Below are 11,608 nucleotides of genomic sequence, written 5' to 3' on the forward strand. Positions count from 1 at the left end.
TAAACATTTATATAAATGAACATACTTAAGAAATTGAGTCGTTACAAATGATTAAAACAATTATTATACTACTTATAAGTCTTGTCAATAATTCTGTTCAGGTATCATATATTTAATGGGCAATAAAAAAAACTAACCGGATTATAGATTAAATATTATCAACTATGAAATAAAATAATATATTATTATGTGAACACTTTATTTCACCAAATTATCGATAAAAAAAAGTATCTATAGATTTAATTTTGTTTTATTATTTTTTTTCATAATACTCAACAAAAACATATTATTATTCACCTACGTATCCAATATCATATTATAATAAATTAGGGACTTAAACGTCAGTGAATTAGAGTTTTATTAAATAATAAAAAAAAAATTGTTATTAGCAACATTATTATTAAAGTTTAAGAAATTTTGATTGTAGTTCATGAAAACACATACGTATATTATATTTTTATTTTTATTTTATAGTATTATTTAAATTTATAAAATTATAGCAAATGATAGCAAGATTTCTATTGCACCTATACGTATTCATGGATAGACAAACAGCATAAACTAGACATTCACAAAATATCAATAAAATAATTCTAATGAACTTATAAGCTAAAAATTCTGTATACATTATCAGTTGTATAATTATTTATTTTTTTTTTTATTTTTTAAATAATGATTGGCTAGGAGGAATTTGGATATAAAACCAATTTATTTAGTATTATATAATATACTATGCTGGTACTATATATAAGGTACCTACTACCTATTATAAAATTTTGAACATAATATACCATATTCTTACTTAATATTTAAATCATTGACATTTTTATTTAAATTTTAATAAATCAAAATAAATTGTAGCTGATATGGTTGTGATTTTATTTAAGTTTTCGTCTTAACTACTGTGAAAAAAATATTTGAAATATTTTTTTCTTAATATATTAGGTATATGTAAATTAAACAGTCAAAATATATACTCAATCATCGTCTCTCGTGCAACATTCTTCTAGTTTGGAAAATTTTAATTTGTTCCTGCAACATAGGATATTTGTATATTAATTCAATGTTTTTTACCTTCATAAAATCATCGTAGTGCAAATTCAACTCAAACTCGACCTTCTCATTCCAAAAGGACTAATATTTTTACACGTTCATCCATATTGTCACTCCATTTAAAAACTTAATACCAATAAATTTTCTGGTTTCACAGCAAACATTGTTATGCCTCGATTTTGTGGGTATATTTACTCCTGTATTAAAATGGTATACTATAATTATTACGAGTTAATCTTTTTAAGTTAAATTATTATAGTAGTAATTTTGTGAACTTAGCGGCAGTTTTGAAAAATTCCTCATAATTTTTTAACAACTGTCCAACAAATTGTAAAAACTGTGTCCAACAATATTGTTGAATATAAAGTTCTGTTAAATAAGTGCCGCTAAGTCCACAAATATTTAATAAGGTACTATAAATTAAAATTTAGTACCTAATTTAATATAATATTAGAAAATTTTAATATATTTTTAACCTAAAGATATAATAAATATAATAATAATTCAAGAACTGGTCAAGAACCCTTTTAGTGTATAATTTAAATGAGAAATAATGTTCTAATCCGAACTTGATAATATCTATTAATTATTTTTGATCAGGTGCTGAGATAAGTAAAGTAACTACATACGTGTACAATTGATGTATTATGATTTATCAATATGATGGATCACGGATAATAATTTTTTCATGTGAAATAAAGACTAAATCTATAATTACAACACTTATCTACATTTAAATAATTATATGACGTAATGATTTGTACAATTTTGAAGGCTAATTTTAATTTTTACATAAAAAGCATTTACTCAATACATTATTTATTATAAATTAATAGGATAATAATAATTAGTTATTTATTTATCCTTAAATAAATTTTATATTTAAGTCGAAGAAAATAAATTAACAAGCGTGTGTATTTCGGTAATTGAGTCATAGTCATAACTTAATAATATTTTAAAATAAAAAATGAGTTATCAAGCTCATTAATTACATCTTCTTTTTTCAGTTAATTTATGTTAAATGAAGATTAAATATATGCCATAATTTAAAAAAATATTATGTGTTTAAATTTAAGACGTACCTAATGAGATTTTAATTTTGTTAGAACTCAGTTCTGTTGTTTAGGTAACATTTTAGTATAATATGATATTATTACTTGTAAATTATAATAATATAAGTTGTTTCCATCGTTTTGAATTATTATTATTGTTAATATATTTATTTAATTTATAAACTAAGTATGTTTATCATTGTATTTAGTTTAAACTCTTAATTTTAAATTTGGCGTTCTATGTCAACAATTTTAATATATCATCTACTCGTAATACCTAAATTTGATTTTATAGAACTGTGATGTATACCGACAAATCTCTAAATCCAATAAGATGATCAATTCTCTTTTCAATATTGTAACAATACGTGCAGAATGAGTCGTAACATATCAACGTTTGTGTATACATTAATGATGCAATAAATAATATACTCACAATGAAAATGTGTATTATATAGGTACATACATATAGTACCAGTTAAACGAAATTGTTAGTTAATGTATTATCACTTATCATAGAAATGTATCGCCGTGTCCTTTATGCTAGGTTCTAAGTTATACTATGATACGGTTTAATAGTCTACTTCAAATAACATATCATTACACTAAAATATTTCATCATACATAAAGTGGCGGGTATAATCCAACAGTGGTCGGCATCTCTTGGCGTTCATTAGAGCATATAGAACTGCTTCAACAATGGACAAAAATAATATTACAATTCGAGAATAAAATTTATTATTTCTAATTTTTAGTATACTACAGGATTAGATTGATTCACGATGTCATATCACTGTACATTATATGATGTGCAATGTAAAATTATGAAGATAATAATAATATTATTACTATCCATACTGGCTATACCATCATAGCATATGTAATGAAACAGCATAAACCTGGCATTACTAACTATTTACGTTACAAAACAATTCAAATGTATTTATGTGTCTAGCTTCGGCATATTTAGATGAGTTGGATGTAGTTACTGCAAATTTTATAAATAACAACTCATGGTTTAATACAAGGTATATTATTAATATTTTTAGCTCTACAGAGTCCAAATCAAATATTAAACTTTTCATTGTGACACTTATTTTTACAATTATTTTTATTTATTCACTGATAATAACACAAAGAACTTAAAAACAACACTTTAGGGTTTGTATAAGTTATTTTTAGAAACACATAAACTACGTATATTTTGAAAGTTTATTTTTATTTTTACCAAATAAATATTTATCAATTAACATTAGATAGTATTGGATTGGAATATTTTAGTTCTATTTTAGTGTTGAAGATGTTGTACATGATATTGATTAATTAAATTTATAATATTAAAAAAAAAACTAAAATAATTACATAACCAATTTTTGTATACCTACCAATTTTAAATGTCAATATTAAGCCATTAAGGTAGCATCACTAAAATCAATTCAAAATAATTAGTAAAAATATGAGTAGCGTCTTACTCGACGTGATTTCTACTATATATAATATAGGTTAGGTACCTCTATTTATTGTTAATAGACAATCATAGTATCTGAAAATTATGAATATAATATTAAAATACAACATGTGAATAAAGCTTTTCACAAAGATATTGACATTTTAATCAAATGACCTAATCACACTACCTTGTCAATAATATCATAAAAATAAGTTAACATAAACTTGATATTTAAATTATACAACATTATATAAATTATTATAATGCCTGCAAAATACCCCTTCATATTACTAATTTCTCTTCATATCATCATATCAACGTCACACCTTTTTATAACGCAATTTTTATATGTACCTACGTATATTTTCACTTACTGATTTATATATATATATATATATATATATATTACCTATGTTGGCTCTAAGTAATTAATTAATATTATTTCACTTACAATAACATAAATATTAACAGTCAATTGTATTTAATATAATATCTGTATGACTTTAATAGTTATGGAAATAATTTATAATCAATAATGTCATAATAATCAACTATGTTTAATACTTGATAGTCAAATTAAAATAAAATATAGATTTATATTTTCCCTTCTCTTAAATATTTAATAGGATTTAAAGGTTTGCTGGAAAATTTCTTGTATTAATATAGAGTTTATTATTAGTTAACATTACTCATATTAATATTTAATTGTATGCTATAACTAAAGCTCTACCCCTGCCAATATTATTTTTAAAAAATATTAATCTTAAAGTTGCGCATAAAATGTAATCAACAATTCATTTAAAGCATAAATCTTAAATATGATCCTGTAAATACTAGAATTCAACTAGAAAATGTACCAAACAATAATAGCATGTGATTTCACTATTTTAAAACATTTGTACTTGTGCAGTAATAACTAACTACCTAACAATTTAAGCAAAAATAAATAAAAAAAATTATAATAGATAGAAGTCCGGGATCCTACAGTTTTTAATCTTACATATTACTCGTTGCCGCTATGACACCAAACAATAATGCTAAAGTACACTAAAGAAACAAGCGAAACATAAATCGTACATACTCTTATAAAACATGATCAATGGTTTGTGACGACAATCACAAACATTCACTTTTATAGTAGCTCAAGCGATCATAATATAATGGTAAAGCAAAAATTATAAGCCGATGAGAACTATAATATAGCAATTCAGTACAATTCTGATGAATGACGACCAAGATCATTCTTATTTAAACTAATATCGGTTTTGTTCCTTAACATATTATTATATTATATGACTAAATAGGCGTACAATATCTATCTTTTAAATTTTTCATTTTTAGTTGTTATCAATAATAATTATAATACCCACTGACTACTGCCAAATTAATCTATTATTTTCATCGAGTTAACCTGGTTAGGTTTAAATTATATGTGTATTTAACTAAAATTATAAAATACACACATTCTACAATATTTTGTTGATACATGTTTTTAAATGAATATAATTAGGCTTTACCAGTTTTTAATTCAAAAGTTATAATCTTAGTTTCAAACATTTTGAACCGTTTAGTAATTATTGTGAATATTTTAAATATAAATATATACGCCTACAGACCTTGACATCTTTGTCATCTACGACATTTAATAATATAAGTTATAGACATTAAAACAGTCAATATGATGCCACTCTTTAAACATGACGAACGAATATGTATAAGCATTATATAGCTTATCCTACGTACCTATGGATCATAATTTTTATAAAGGTTAAAACAATCGTATAGAATTTATATGTTTGAAAAGTGAAAATTATTTGTGGATAGTAAATTTAGTAATAAGCTCACGTTTCAATTCTATGATATCGTACTAACAAAGGGCAAGCGTGTAATAGAATATTCACGGCCGCATAAAAAAAAAGTAATAATAATGATATTCTCTTTGTAATTATTGGATATTTTTGATATTCTTGAATCAAAAAAATATTTCTGGTATATTGTTTTGATATTGAACTCGCATATATTAACAATAATATATATAAAAAAAATATATATACATATATATACACATATTGACACGTCAGACGTATATTATTATAATATTACATAGCTTTCCTATAGGTAGTTCAGTAATAATTTAATAAATACTTTAAATTTTACATATAATTAGGTTTGTGTATACGATGTACGAATACAATTTATTATAATATACCTAGACTAAATAAATATTTTTTAAATTATTTATTATTTTGATAAAAATATTTAAATAAACCCTAAATAACCATAGTTTACCATGATTCAAAAACTACAGTCATTATAATAAATATATTAACGCTTATTATATTATGAAAGTTGGTATTGATATTTTACACTTAGTAGTCATTGTTAATAATTAATAATTTAACAATAACGTTACCAAATTTAAAAATCTAGTTGTACCTACTCATAAAAAAATGTTTACTTTTTTAATAATCTCTTATTATGAGATTAGTAAAGCTTAGTTGTGTATTGTTTAGAATCAGTTACCCAAATTAATCGTTGTAAAATATATTATGTTCTACTCGTAATATAAAAAACTTGCAACAATTATTTTACAATATGTATTGGGTGACAATTTTTTAACGTTTTCCCATAAATGTATCACAACATAAGGAATTTTTTCATTTTGACTAGTACGTCTTGTATACGAGCATAATAAAGTATAGTTAATCTTAAGATTGGTTTATTAAATTTATTTAAAAGAAAAATGTGTAGCACCAATAAATCAATATAATGTTGATAAATTTAATAATTATTTCAATTGTTAATATTGAATTGTCTTGTATTATGAGAAATTTATTAGAAAATAAAATGCAAACGTTCTTATAACATTGTAGTCGTTCTTACAATTTTTAATTTTTATGGATGCACTTTTATGGGCATTTTCATTGTTTGACATATTATTATAAAAGTTTCACTTCGTGTCATAAAAAATTTAAGACTACAGATTGCATCCTATTGTGAAACAGTTTAAACATATGGTTCTAAACTATATATATATAACATCGTATATTATAGTGTATTACTTAACAAATATATTTCATAATATTAGTAAACGAGGGTTTTTATTCAAAATTGTGTTTTACATAAATTTTTGCACATTCCAGATTTAATGTTTTTAATTATTTTCTAATTTTAGATTTTTTGTGCAAGACGATTAACTCATTTTTTCAGTTAGAAAAATGTCTCAAAAATTAATATTACCTGTAACAACATATCGATTAGACATCGAGTTTATTTGGTTTTTTGAAGAATTGATTTTTAATAATTGTCTCAATAGCTTTTCTGACCACAAAGAAAAACTACGACCGTGAAAACCTCCGAAGAAACTTCCTGTCATCAGCAAGCGTTCTTTTAATCAAATCCTACTCAAGAGTCGTATAGTAGAGTATATAATCGATTTTAAAATTTAATATCATGGCACATCGTGACGGACACCAACTATAACAAGCGAAACGAGTGTACGACATCCATAATTTCTGCTGCAGTTCCCCATCCGGCTTTTTGTAATTTATTTTCATATCGAAATACACGATGGCAATCGGCAGGGTTTGTTATTTCGACCAAATCATATTGCATTTCAACAGAATATATAGTATGTACGGAGGTTGTGAATCGTCTGATGTGAAAATGATTCATTCGGTCTCGCATGTGATTTTCCATTCGACAATACACGCCGATACGCCATGATAATACATGGTGCCGACAGTGCATGTTCTCGTCCCCACGCGTGCATAGTTCGATTCCGTGCTCGGCTGCAAAGGTCGTCGAAAATTTATTTTTATAAATATATTTTTTTTTTTTTATTTAGTGAGGGCGATGATCGGGTGAATCACACGATCAAGCCAGTTCTTCCTTATAGAGTTCTCTTCGTTTAGGAAGATCCGCGCGCCGGCAAACTGGTTCACCCACCGACGCTGGCGCAATAATGACCAATAAATATTATATAACTTTTTTTTTTATTATTATTATTATTATTTTTAATGCGACATGTGGGCCTGCGTGTGTGTATATAGCATAAAATTATAAATCTGATTAATTGAACCTTTGTCTCGCGAATCCCACGCGGTGTTGTCTATAGAGAGCTCCGAAAACTGTCAGTCCGCGCTGTACTTGTATACTGTATACCTAACCTGCCACACGATGAGAAATTGTCACCAATGCATCACGTCTTAGTTAATCATCATTAGGCATAAGTACTAACTATATTATAGGATTATAACCGATTAGTAAATATGTTTTATTACTGATATTATGTTTGAATATAATGTTTTTGATAATCGTAATTTTTAACGAAATTGATGTGATTTTATCAGAGAAAAAAATGCTTCATATTGTAAGACCTATTAGATAAATAAAGATTTTCCTGGAAAAAATATAAACACAAATACGAGTCAGAGTTTATTTTTTTTTCTTATTTATTCTGTTCCATAAAAGGGAAAATTACTAGAGAAACCTGAATTCAGAAATATTGAAAAATTCTTTCATGATATAATATAATATATATATATATATTATATGATCGTCAATCGGTTTGTTATATTAATATTTACACGTATATTCAACCTTGAGTACAAATTTCATGTATTTTATTTCTATCACTACAACTACTATTCTTAATGTATATTATTGTGAGATATAAATAAAATATATTTTTATTATTAAGATTATCATTTATATATTTATACATCAATAGACGTGATTATTAAAATTTTATGACTGAAACTAAGTTCAAATTAACAAATTTCTGAACAAGAGATGAAAACTTTTATATTGTTTTTTTTTTTTTTATGTTTGCCGGATTTTTCTTTCTTTAATATACGTCATTACACTATATTAAATTATAATATAGTATTCTTTTGCTACTGTTGGCTGTTGCTATAATATTATATTTACAACTTAACAATATTGTAGGATATAAGATATTTTCTCAGACAATTAATTATAATATAAAATATTTTAAAGAATTGGTCAATGCACCCACATTAATATTTACTTGCATAGTTGCATATTTTACCGTTTCATATACCATCAAAAAAAATGAATACTTAATAGTTTACCTAAATATTATGTTACTTTATTAATATATCTCTATGTATGAAACATAACTTAGTAAAATTAACGTACAAACCTTAACGTAACAACTACATGAACGGAAATGAAAATATGTTCCGTTACATGCCCTGGTTATTACTATTTTAAAAATATTTTATTTCTTAAAATAATAATACTAACGGTAGGTTGTAGGTTGTAGACACTATACACAAGTATTAGCAATTCAATTTCGTACACCATACCTATTAGCTAGGCTATAATAGTAAAATATATATGCAGTACTTTAATTAATTTAGCCTAAATAATGGTGTTTTGTTTTTAAATGTATCTATTAAATTTCCATAACCTAACTTTAAAACTTATTATAAAATAGTAAAATTATTTAGCGAATCATTTTTAAGATTTTCAATATAACATCATAATACAGATTACATTTTTTTTATAAATTTAATTTGATTTTAAAATTTTAATGTAATTAATTTTATTATTGAGCCTCTGAATTTAGTATGGCCTCTTCAAAGTGAGTACTTAGAGGTATTTACCTAAAATTATTTGCTCCAAAAATAAATCTACTCAAACCAATAATTATTTTAAACCTAACTTTCCAATATATTTTTGAAACAAATATTATTACTAAATTATTGATGCTAAACAATTGCTTCAGTGTGAAAAAAAAATAATATTACACTATTATATAAAGCTATACCTAATTTTAAATAATTAACTAAAATAAAAACATCAATGTGTATTTCATTAATAAAATACTTTTAAATCAAATTCCAAAATTCATGGTAATATTAGATGAAAACTTTTTATGAATATTGATAATTGCATAATATATTATCATAAAAAACTAATGCTCATTATTTGAATGATAATATTTTATTGACAATTTAAGATCATTATTCTTTATATGTTTTTTTATTCAAAATTATAGTGTATCTAATAACTTTATGCTTGATTTAATTTTTTTTTTTTTGTTTAAATTATTACGTGATACGCAAATGATTTCTCAAAAATAACTATAGATTTTCCTTTAATTTCTTAAACTATTATTGTTATATATTTTTCACTCACTTATATATTTGTAATATAAGTATATACACATATTCATAAATTATAAGGCTTTAGAATATAAAAACACATATATATAATACTATAGGTGTGAAATAATAAGCTTTATAACCGAACCTAACCTTACCTAAGTATATACGGACTCTATATCGATATCATTTATCAAATTGTGTAAAAAATAATAATAAAATACATTACTATTCATCTAACTTCTTCATCTAATTGGTTTAATAATTTTAAACTTATCATGTATAGTTTAATTAAAATTATTTTGTATTAATAATGTGTAAATTGATTTTTTATATTACATAGACACCTACAATATATTTTTTCGAACTTCCCAGTTGTTGCTATTATGTTAAACTATTACAATAGTTAACTATGGCTATTACTATATTAAATACGTTTCATTAAACACAAAAGCAACCAAGTTGAATTATTATATTTAAGTTTGTTCGTTTGTGGTAATATTTCACAACACAGAATACAAATACAATAATGTTAAAATAAACAATCCATTTTAAGCTATTTTTTTTTTTTTTTATTCCATTCTGGTTATGTAGACCTATAATTCACCCGAGTATTTCAACATTGCGATTGTAATAATACGACGGTACTATATGAGAGCGTTAAGTAATGTCCTAAAATCCCAAAAATCTGACTTAAACCCAAGCAATAAATATTCCTGAAATAAAAACGATTTCCGAATCCATTGTACGTAGGTACTGTATGCAGGATCACGTATGGGGTGCCGTCCGACAAGTTCCCAAGGTGCACGATATGTGCATTATACACATATTACATTTATATTAAATATATGATAAATGTTGGTATATTATACAGGAAATCAGAGACAGCGTTACGTGTGGAATACCAAGTGAATATCGTGTGCATTATATATTATTATGAAGTAATGGGAAACCAATAATCACATGGACATCCGCGAACATTTATAATGTTTTATTTTATCCGCACATATTGATTAAAATCATCCAAACCAATATGCGATGGCCACATTTGAAGACGAGTGTTGTCTGTAATTTTAATTTTCAAATGCAGACAGATTTATGATCAAGTAAATAACATATTCAGATTTCAGACGATCAAACAAAAAAATCAACCACTGTACCGCCAGCATACTAGTGTAAGTCAACCAATATTTAACCTAACCTAACCTGTATAGTATATTTAAACAGCGCAATAATCTAAGGTTTTAAATCTTAGTTTACATAAAATATATACAAACGTTTTATATTTGTACAACAATCGGGGAATTGTATAGACATAATAATATGTATGCCTCATAAACTTCTAACGTGACGTTCTAGTCAGTTAATAACAACCCCTAGAGATTATTTTATTTAAATAACAACTACTACCTACCGCATGTATATTTATTTTATATTGTACTTATATACTATCTTATATAATATAGTGTTTAATGTAAAAATTTTTGTAAAACGTAAAACATTGCATTTTTAGCACAAATATTGATGATATTAATGAATTGCTATGATCGACATATTACTACATTTAAGTATTCTGTATTTCTGTATTATACCGTTTAACATGTTTCAATGCTTGTATATATTTTATCAATAAAAACAATTTCAAATAAAAATAAAGCTCCTTAAAAAAAAAATCAATTTCATGACATTTTCAAATATTGAATATAAATTATACATACTTATGGACATAATGATCAAAGTTAGATTGTTAAATTACTCTTACGATAAAACCGATCACCTTAAAGTTGAATACAATTTTGAATTTTATTAATTATCAAATTATCTACATATTATATAATTATTAATAAGTAAAGAGTAAAAAATAATATTTTTTTAATATGTTTCATTCACTTAGTGATGTTTACTTCTGAAACAAACAG

The sequence above is a fragment of the Rhopalosiphum maidis genome, chromosome 2, assembly GCF_003676215.2.
Source record: "Rhopalosiphum maidis isolate BTI-1 chromosome 2, ASM367621v3, whole genome shotgun sequence".
NCBI classification, from domain to species: Eukaryota; Metazoa; Arthropoda; class Insecta; order Hemiptera; family Aphididae; genus Rhopalosiphum; species Rhopalosiphum maidis.